Raw genomic sequence first — 10,712 nt, 5'->3', positions numbered from 1 at the left:
ATAAATAAATAAATAAATAAATAAATACATACAAAAAAGAGAGGAGAGATGAGGTGAGCAGAATATATATATAGATTTTAAAAAAAATGCTATTAGCGAGGAAAATTAGGTGTGATTGTGCAAGGACCGAGCACGGTGTCAGCGAGTGGCAAAATGCCTACATCACCTGATATTCCCAGGCGGTCTCCCATCCAAGTACTAACCAGGCCCGACCCTGCTTAGCTTCCGAGATCGGACGCATTCAGGGTGGTATGGCCGTAGGCACGAGAGGCTGCCGGTGCAGGCCTCTTGCGCTGACAACCCCCTCCACTCTGGACCGTGCTGCGCTGCACCTCACTTGCACGCTTCCCTCCAACAACTGCCCTCCCTTTGCAAGCTTGCTACAGATAGCCAAGCACAGCCCTCTCTTCCAGCAGCCTTGCACTCGCTTCTTTTCCAATCACACACAGGCTCCGACCTCCCTTTAGGTGCCAGCCAGAGAGCTAGCAAAGCAGCAGCCTTGACTTTGCACCAAGTTCCCTCAGCTTGCTTTGCACTGGCCTCTAAGGCACTCTATCAGGCCACCACTCTATGTGGCAGCGGCTGCCAGAGTACAGCTTTCCAACTCAGGCTCGCCCGCAGTTACATTGGGGTGACAAGTTTTTTTCTATGCAGCTCTTCCTGCAAGTTTCCTATTCGTTTTTAGGTCGAGGTATTTATAGCTCTGAACTATTGTAGGGGAAACAACACTCTTGAACAAGCGGATTCCTCCCAATGCATGTTGTCTACTGAAGCGTGATGCTTCGCCAGGCGCGCGCTTGGCCTGACACCCCATCCCCATATGCTGGTTCCCTCCCACTCGCTCGCTCCCCTGCTCCCCCGCCCCTCTAACCCCCATCCGCCTCGCACACCACCATGCTCCTTCCCTCCCACTCGTCACACCCCATATGCTGGTTCCCTCCCATTCGCTCACTCCCCTGCTCCACCGCCCCCCCACCCCCATCCGCCTTGGTCTCAAACAGAGGTAAACAAGCTTGTTTTCCTCTACAGCCTTTGCATTTCACCTCACTCTTTCTCACCGGCCCACTCCCTTCCCACTCCCTTTCATTTTTACCCTACCTCACTCTTTCTCTATATTGCTCCTTTATCTCAATCTTTCACCCCCTTGCCCGGCCTGTCTCATCCCTCCATTCCTGTCTGGCATTCTGCCTCCCTCTCCTCTCTCCTTCTTCTTGAGAGACACACTGTGTTCGCTCTGCCTGCCCCAGTCGTCTCTCCTTCAATCTATTTTCTTTCTCCCTGCACCTCTCCGCTGTACCCTCCCCCAATCAGCGACTATCTCACCTTCTGACTTTATCGGGTCCCCTCTCTCAACATATGCTCCTTTCTGTTTACCGCACTTTCTGTCACTTCCTTCACATCTCTCTCTCTCTCTCTCTCTCTCTGTTCTTGCTTTTCTCTCTCTGTACCTGTCTTTCTCTCTCTGTTCCTATCTTTTTCTCTCTGTTTCTGTCTTTCTCTCTCTGTTCCTGTCTTTCTCTCTCTCTCTCTCTCTCTGTTCCTGCCTTTCTCTCTCTGTTCCTGTCTCTCTCTCTCTTCCTGTCTTTCTCTCTTGGTACCTGTCTTTCTCTCTCTATTCCTGTCCTGCTCTCTCTGTTCCTGCCCTGCATTTCTCTCTCTGTTCCAGTCTTTCTCTCTTCTCTGTCCCTGCCTTTCTCTCTCTGTTCCAGTCTTTCTCTCTCTGTTCCAGTCTTTCTCTCTCTGTTTCTGTCTTTCTCTCTCTGTTTCTGTCTTTCTCTCTCTGTTCCCGTCTCTCTCTATCTGCCCTGTCTTTCTCTCTCTGTACCTGTCTTTTTCTCTCTGTTCCTGTCTTTTTCTCTCTGTTCCTGTCTTTCTCTCTCTCTCTGGGGCATATTATCAAGGGGGTTTATCTCCGCTTTTTTGGCTTTAAAAGCCAAGAAAGCGGAGATAAAATTATCTCCCTATTACCAAGCTGTCGCTAACACCAGTTAGCGACAGCTAGTAGGAGATAGTGACCATCTTGGGCCCCGCTTTGCATGTCAGTGAAATTTATCACTAATGACATGCAAAGTGGGCGTGCCAAGATGTTAGCGACTGAAAACAGTCGCTAACATCGCTATCTCCTATTACCAACTTTTGGAGATATTCGCGCTAAGCGCGAATATCTCCAAAAGCTAACACTTGCCCGTGAGCAGTTCTTACCCATGTTATCCAATGGTAGGTGGATAACATGGCTAAGAGCATTAGCTCGGTAACGCATGAATATCGCTGACTTTCCAGCGATATTCATGCATTGCGGCCGATTTTTATCGCTTTTGCGGTAAACCTTGATAATAGCAAGGTTTATCTGCGATAATTTCTGACAATGATTAGCGTTAAAAAATTCGTTGCTAAGCATCGTTAGCGACAAATATCGCTTATCGTTGGTAATATGCCCCTCTGTTCCTTTCTTTCTCTCTCTCTCTCTCTTTGTTCCTGTCTTTCTAACTCTGGGGCATATTATCAATCAGGGCGATATGCAATTATCGCCGCTTTAGCGGACATTGTCGGCCACTAAGCAGCGATAATTCTATCACCCTATTAGCAAGCTGTCGCTAACTGATGTTAGCGACGGCTTTTAGGCGATAGCGAGTGTTTTGGGGCCCGCTTTGCATGTCAGCGATGTTTATCGCTAATGGCATGCAAAGTGGGCGTACCCAACTAGTTAGCGACTGAAAGCAGTCGCTAACATCGCTATCGCCTATTAGCAAGGCAGGCGTAGCGGTGGAAATATTTGCGCTAAGCGCGAATATCTCCAAATACTAACACCTGCCCAGACCAGTTCTTAGCCATGTTATCCAAGGGAGGTGGATAACATGGCTAAGAGCATTTCGTCGTTAATGCGTGAATATCGCTGTATTCTAAGCGCATTTTGCGATAAATATCGCTATTCCATGGTAATATGCCCCTCTGTTCCTGCCTTTCTCTCTGTTCCTGTCTCTTTTTCTCTCTTCCTATGTCTTTTCCGCGCTTTCTCTTTTTGCGGGCTGCCATATACCACGGGGAGCTGTGGACAGAGGCACCGGTCGTCACCCTTCATAAACTGGCCTTCAGTGACCCAGACTCCACCCCGCCTGCCTGCCGATATAAATGGCCAATCTGTCCTCGGCGATTATGCCTCATAAGTGCACTCAGGGCCTTATTTATGAAGGCCTTGCGCCACCGGTGCGTCACTTTTAGCATGGGAAAAAGTGACGCATCGGTGGCGCAAGGCCTTCATAAATCTGCAAAGAAAGTATAGGGGGACCCCTTAGGAACAAATTGGGACCAGGGGAAATGACAGAGAAAAGTGTTGCAATGTCCCTACGTTAGAGAATAATCAAAAGGTGGGGTACCTGCTACGTAGGCCACCCACTAGGCAAATTCCTTTACTGGACACAACCACTAGAGTTCAGTTATAAATGGGTAAGTTCTCTTAACACCAGGTTTTTGTTGTATTTGTTGTGTACAATATATCTGCTTTTAAAAAAAATTCAAGATAAATGTGTAATAAACTTATGTCTATTTTATACATACCAAATTTTTGATTTAGAGTGCTTCTTGTCACATGAAATGCCTCGCGCAAGAAATCATTGTCCACATCTCTCTTTTAGGAGCAAAAAAGGCCACTTTATTTTAGGACAGGTGCATCATAATTTTCACGAAACACATTTCATTATTTATTTATTTACCAAAACCAACTCTACAATGATCTTAGAAAACCTGAATCCCAAAACCCAGAACGAAACTCCTATCTACTACCCCTAACCTACCCACACTACCCTTCAGGATGGCCAACCCGCTCCAGGCTGCCCACCCCCACTACCAAAAACCCGCCTATAGGTAGAACAAAGGCACCCATCCTAACCGTGGCAGGCCAAGAAAGGAGCAGCACCTAGGGTACCACAGAAGAAAAACACCCCCCACCCAAATGGAAAAGAAAAAGAGGGAGGGTGGGTGGGGCAAAACAAACCTCCCTACTAGCCTCCCGCTACGCAGTTACGCCACTGCCAACCTAACCCCCTTATATCACTTCCCTAATCAGCCCACACCTGCTTTCCTGCTTCTCGCGCGAACCTACCCAGGGAGAGACCGGCTCGCGCCTGGCTCTCCCTGGGTCCCCCCTCGCGCAAGAAATCATTGTCCACATCTCTCTTTTAGGAGCAAAAAAGGCCACTTTATTTTAGGACAGGTGCATCATAATTTTCACGAAACACATTTCATTATTTATTTATTTACCAAAACCAACTCTACAATGATCTTAGAAAACCTGAATCCCAAAACCCAGAACGAAACTCCTATCTACTACCCCTAACCTACCCACACTACCCTTCAGGATGGCCAACCCGCTCCAGGCTGCCCACCCCCACTACCAAAAACCCGCCACCCAGGAAAACCTTTAGTGTTTTCCTGCCCCACCAAAAGGACAGGAAGGAGCACACCATAACTGTACCTGAAGAACCTTACTAATCAAATCCCTGAGTTCTAAAAGGTAAAAAGAAATACCCAAAGCCGAGAGATGCACACCGTCCTCACAAAATAAATGATGTTCCGAGACCTGTAAATGATAATGATTCAAACAGTAGATACCCAAATTATGACAAAAAGGTCGCATTGTCCTGTTCACTTTTCTCCTGGCCCTTTCAAGGGCGGAATGGTTCCTTGCTCCACGCCACTGCAGACGAGGCACAAACTCAGTCCATATCAGCATGGTGCTCACCCATGTGGTTTTGATAATTTCCAGATCTTGCTTCATGAGTTTCAACAAAGTTAACCCAGAGAGAGAAACCAAGTCATTCTCGCCAAGATGGAGCACCAAGAGATCCGGAGGGCCCCCCAAACACTGGGAAACCAAAGCAGCTAAGGCGGGAAAAAACCCACCCCACCGCATGCCCCCTGTTCCATGCCAGGAGACTTCATGTTCCGCGCTGTTGAGACCCAGCGATCTCCCACAGAGCTGAGTGGCAGCGGCGCAAGCTGCACGTTTAATAAAAGAGTGCCCTAGTATCCAAACCCTCCGTTTGCCTCCGGGGGCCGACGGCCAAGGACCTAGGAGAGAAAGAAATGTTAGACAATCCAAACAATTCACTATTTCCTCACATATTTCTCACAGCACTTGGAACGCCAACGACCAATGCGTCTGATCTGGGACCAGTCCCACCCCAAACGAGCGGCCTCCGTCGCCGCACCAATTCTGAAGGAATGGGTACCAAACTGAACCGGATCCTTCCCCAAGCGCAACAAAACTTTGCGCAAGACAGCCAGCAATTGGGAAGCCACAATGGGACTACCATCCACATGACAAAATATAGACCCCTGGAGAAAATGTGGAGATGATACAAACACTTCCCATTCCCCAACCGGACAACAAGCAGAAACACCACTCCTGCCAAGGAACACCCACTTACCCCTCCCCAACTGGTCGGTTTTGGATGCCCGCAGCCACAGCCGCACCCTGTCACTCTCCAACACAACCTCACTGCTAGTCATGCCTACCTTACCCCGTAACCCCAACAATTCCGAAGCCCGAAATGCCCCAAAGAACAACCAAATGAAACACAAACGAAACTTGGCACACTCAAAAGCATCATGACAACACAACTCCAACTCTGGTAACAACAACTGAAGCAACTCAAAAGTCACTGGCTGCCGAAGCTGCGGACCACCAGCCCGAAGCCTAGCCAAACCTTTCAACATTTTACGAACCAACACCCCCCCAACCGGATCCCTCCCCCACCAAAGTAGCCCATAAAAAGAAATCCCAGCCAACTTGCCCGAAATGGTAGTGGGCGATAGACCTTTGTCTGCCAAATGCAACACAAACTGTAAGATAACACGTTCATCAGACCAACCAGCCCCAGCCGGGCCCACCAACTCCTTACCGAACTGCAGAAACTCGCTCCAAGCCTTCACATACCCCCGCCTCGTTGAGGCGGCCACCGAATGTTCGACTAATTGGTGAACCCTCAATCCCCCATGGCCCATACGTACTGTGGGATCGCTGTTGGTTCCAGGTCCGCCCCAGGAGCTAACTTGCGGAACTCGGCCCACTGAAATCGAGACAAAGAGTCAGCGATGCAGTTAGAAGTGCCAGGAACATGCCGTGCTTTAAAGACAATATTTAATTGCAGACACCGCAGCATGAATGCGCGCAGGAGTCGCAACACCCGCAAATCACGAGCCTTCTGGTGATTGACAAGATGTACAACTGCCAAATTGTCCACATGAAACAAAATTGATCGATTCCGAAACTCATCCCCCCACAGATACAAAGCAACCAGCAGTGGGAAGAGCTCCAGAAATGCTATGCTACGACCTTGGTCCCGCCAGAGCGCCGGCCAGCCGGCCGCGCACCACCGACCGTCCCAAAAGATTCCGAAGCCATGAGCCCCAGAAGCATCAGTGAACAACTGTACTTGCCACACCATGTCCTCATCCGCAAAAAACAAGGACACGCCATTGAACTCCTGCAGAAAACGAAGCCAGACTGTCAGATCAGCACGGACAGCGGTGGTAATGCGTACCCGATGATGGGGAAGGCTCGCACCGGACATGGACAGACCCAGACGTCTACAGAACGTCCTGCCCGCCCGAACAACCCGACAAGCAAAATTGAGGTACCCCAACAGCTTCTGGACAGTTCTCAAAACTACTTTCCGCTCCCTCAAAACCAGTTGGATGAAGTCAGACATTTCCGTCACTTTTGCTGCAGGCAATCGCGCCACCATAGACAGCGTGTCAATTTCAATCCCCAAGAAAGTCAGGGACGTACATGGGCCCTCAGTCTTGTCCGGCGCTAAAGGAACACCCAATTCCTCCGCCAGGGCCTGAAAGCTGGTCAAAGCCGACTGGCACTGTCCGGAGCGACCTTCCCCAATGAAAAGAAAATCATCAAGGTAATGACAGACCAGGACGTGGCCAGTAACAAAAGTGAATCTCCACTGCAGGAAGGTACTGAAAGTTTCAAACAGGGAGCAGGACACGGAACAGCCCATAGGCAACACACGATCCACATAGAAACAACCATCAAACTGCATTCCTAACAGACTGAAATCCCAAGGATGGATGGGCAAAAGCCGGAAAGCCGACTGAATATCGCTCTTCGCCAGCAATGCCCCAACACCTGCCATGCGCACGAGCCGTAAGGCATCGTCCACCGAGGCATAAGCAACACTCGAGTCGGCCGGATCGATGAAGTCATTAATGGAGGTACCCTCGGGCCAGGACAGGTGATGGATAAGACGAAACTCTCCTGCCGCCTTCTTGGGCACCACGCCCAGGGGTGAAACAATCAAGTCAGGCAGAGGACAAGATACAAAAGGACCAGCAATCCTACCAGCCGCCAGCTCGGCATCCAGTTTTTTCCGCACCACATGGGGACTCTCCTTCGCCGACTTCAAATTGTCCGACCACCTGCCCACCCTGGGTCCCTGATATCCAATCCGAAAACCAATTTTGAAACCCCAAGACAAAATCTTAGCGGCATCAAAATCTGGATAATCCACCAGCCAGAGATCGAGAACCGTCTGCCTAATAGGAGTAGGAGCCCTTGTAAACAGGCTGTTGGTGCTGTCCCCTACCCCCGGAACCTCGTCCCTGATCGCCCAAACGTTGTCCAGGAAAACAGTGGGTGAGGGAGTGCTTTCCCCCACACTGGGAACACTCATGCTTGTACCTACAAGCTGGCCTGTTACAGGAACCCCGGTTAAAGTGCCAGCAAGTGCCAGTGGCGGCTGCTTGACCTCTGCCCCAAACCCCCGCCCCAGACTGAGCGGGGCGAGCTGAAAAGGGCCGATAATGCACCGGCTGACCACTAGCCGTGTGGGTCGTAGCAGGCGGATTTGCCGAAGCCATCCACTGTAACCATAATTCGGAGTCAACCTCACCCCACGAACGCTCGGGGAAAGCGCTCATGCGGGCCCGAAATTCGTCATCATAGGACAACCATGCAAAGCCACCAAAAGAACTGTGAGCCTTGCGGACGATATCTGCATATTTAAACATAGCAATTGCCTTCTCAGGATGACGTTGACAATAAACACTGGCATAAATCAGAAAGGCCGAAGTCCAATTCTCTATAGACTTCGGAACACGGGGCCGCCTCGCCAGTTCTAGTTCCTCCTCCTTCGACCCCTCCTTTGCCTGAATATCTCTATGAAGAAGTCGAAAAACATCCACAAATGCCCCAGACCATATCAGATTCTTCGTTTTCTCGGACAAATGAGACCCCAAAGGCATTCCCACCCCAGAATAAGGCAACTTTTTCGGCAGGATACTATCCTCCGCCACCTGTGGGGCAACCATTCCACCATTCCCAGCAGTAGAAACCTCTTTGGCAACTTGCCCCGTAGAAACATTCGAACATACCGGCCGCTCAAGCCTCGGTCCCAGAGCGACTCGCTCAACCACAACCCCATCCCTCGTAGAAACATGCGAAAGTACAGGCCGCTCAAGCCTCGGTGCCAGAGCGACTCGCTCAACCACAACCCCATCCCCCGTAGAAACATTCGAAAATACAGGCCGCTCAAGCCGTGGTGCCAGAGCGACTCGCTCAACCACAACCCCATCACCCGTACCAATAGACCTTGTACTCTTCACAGGGAGACTCTCCCTAGGTTGCCACACAGACCACCACCCATCCTTACCTCTGGGCAACTGCTCCGACTGCAGTGTGACAGCCCCACGCTCCTTCTGCGAAGGTCCAGAACTCACTGCCCCTCGTACACCGGCCTGGTCCGCTCGAGACTCCTGCGAAACACGAGAGACAGGGGGTTGCCCCAACCCACCCCCCTGGGCCCGTGCTGCCAAAAGCCCAACATTAGTGTCTCTCAATTCCCCTTCCTCCAAATCCTCCTCACGAAAATTACCGCAGAAAGCTTCATCAGAAAATAAAACTTGGTCACTGCCACTGGGCATAGCCCCATCACCAATACCCCCATCATAAAACTGCCAATCAACAGGCTGAAAACTGTGTACATTGAAAGCTGTAGACGAGCTATCCGCTCCAGATAGCCCCCCGTGAAGCCCACCACTGGAAACAGCCGTGTGGACAGTTCCCGGGCCCGTAGAAACAGCCGGCAGCCGCCCAGCCGAAGGCGCCGGACGAAAACTGCGGCCGCTCGAGCCAGAAAAGGAAGAGGACCCCAGAACAGGCTCCCTGGAAACGAAAACGCCATCACCCCCCAAGGAACTGGTCGCCGACGCCAAACCATGGCCACCCACCGCCCCAGGCTCAGGACACCCAAAACGGCCACCCGGCCGACCCCTGGGGACCGGGAACAGGGAAGGACCAGGGCCCGCGTGCGCCCCCCCATGGAGCAAACCCCTCCCACCCGTAGCCAAATGAGGGGGGGTGGCAGTTCCCAGGCCAGGCACACTAGCGTCCGTAGACTGTGCAGGCGGGGGTGGCAGCCCACTGGGTGCAGCACCCGCAGAGGGAAGAACAGCAGCAGGTGGCGGGGCTTCAGGGAGGGGGCAGACAGGTAACGCGTCCGGCAAGGGCCGTAAATCAGCCCCACCTTGGGGTGGGGAACCAAAAGAGAGGTGAGGGGCCGTACCAGGCCCCGGCACAGCGGGGGAGAGCAGGAAACATTGCCCGTTCAGCCACAGGTAAGGCGAGGCCCCGGCCGGCATTAGAGGAACCGCAGGGGGGGGGGCAGGGGGCACCGCTGCAAGGGGGGGGGGTTGCGCATGCTCAGGCACCTCCAGGCTCCTCCCACGCTTGGGCTTTGGGCCCGCCGGAGGCTTCCCCGACTTCCCCCGCACCAGCCCGCTGGGGCTCGGTGCCTGCCCGCCCACTGAGCGACCCCCCCTCCCCCCGGGCGCCCCGCGCGTGTCAGCAAGAATAAATGGCAAAGCACATACCTGCAGCGGGGCACCCGGGGCATCCAGTGGGGGCTCCACAGCGACGGCGGGCGACACCGGCCCAGGCCCGTCCTCCGGCATAGCCGCGTCTCCGTCCTGCTCCTCCTCCAGGCCCTGCGAGAGGCAGGCCTCAACTGCCCTGGAGACGCCCTCAGACGCCCTGCGAGGGGGGCGGGACAACCCGACCCACGCCTCCGCCGGAACACCCGGCCGTAGAAGGTCTTCGCGCCCCGCCTCACAAAGGATCCTCACAGCCCTACGGACCTCCGCCGCTTCCTCCATGCCCCAGGACACAAGGTAAAACACGAGCGCCGCAAAACAAACCTCCCTACTAGCCTCCCGCTACGCAGTTACGCCACTGCCAACCTAACCCCCTTATATCACTTCCCTAATCAGCCCACACCTGCTTTCCTGCTTCTCGCGCGAACCTACCCAGGGAGAGACCGGCTCGCGCCTGGCTCTCCCTGGGTCCCCCCTTATACAGTGATATGCTAATATGTCCATGTCCATGACTGAAACAAAAACCTGGTGTTAAGAGAACTTACCCATTTATAACTGAACTCTAGTGGTTGTGTCCAGTAAAGGAATTTGCCTAGTGGGTGGCCTACGTAGCAGGTACCCCACCTTTTGATTATTCTCTAACGTAGGGACATTGCAACACTTTTCTCCTTCATAAATCTGCCCCTCAGATTTTTAGCCTGGAACTGGGCTCGGCCCACAATGTGAAAAGAGTTTTGGCCGCCAAAAATGAAGTTTACTTAGGTTGTTTCAGTAGCAAGTGCTAGTGATGCAGCTGTGAGTCACAGAGTGGACCTGACGAGATAGCCAAG

The 10,712-nt window shown here is 52.4% G+C and overlaps 1 pseudogene; it reads right to left on the bottom strand.

The window, feature by feature from the left end:
* Positions 1-154: 154 nt before the first annotated feature.
* LOC144774439 (5S ribosomal RNA) lies at positions 155-263 on the bottom strand (annotated as a pseudogene).
* Between the last annotated feature and the right edge of the window lie 10,449 nt (positions 264-10,712).

This window comes from Lissotriton helveticus, chromosome 8, assembly GCF_964261635.1.
Source record: "Lissotriton helveticus chromosome 8, aLisHel1.1, whole genome shotgun sequence".
Classification (NCBI taxonomy): domain Eukaryota; kingdom Metazoa; phylum Chordata; class Amphibia; order Caudata; family Salamandridae; genus Lissotriton; species Lissotriton helveticus.
Note: the sequence above shows the minus strand (reverse complement) of the source record. Positions and strands in the feature narration are given on the sequence as shown.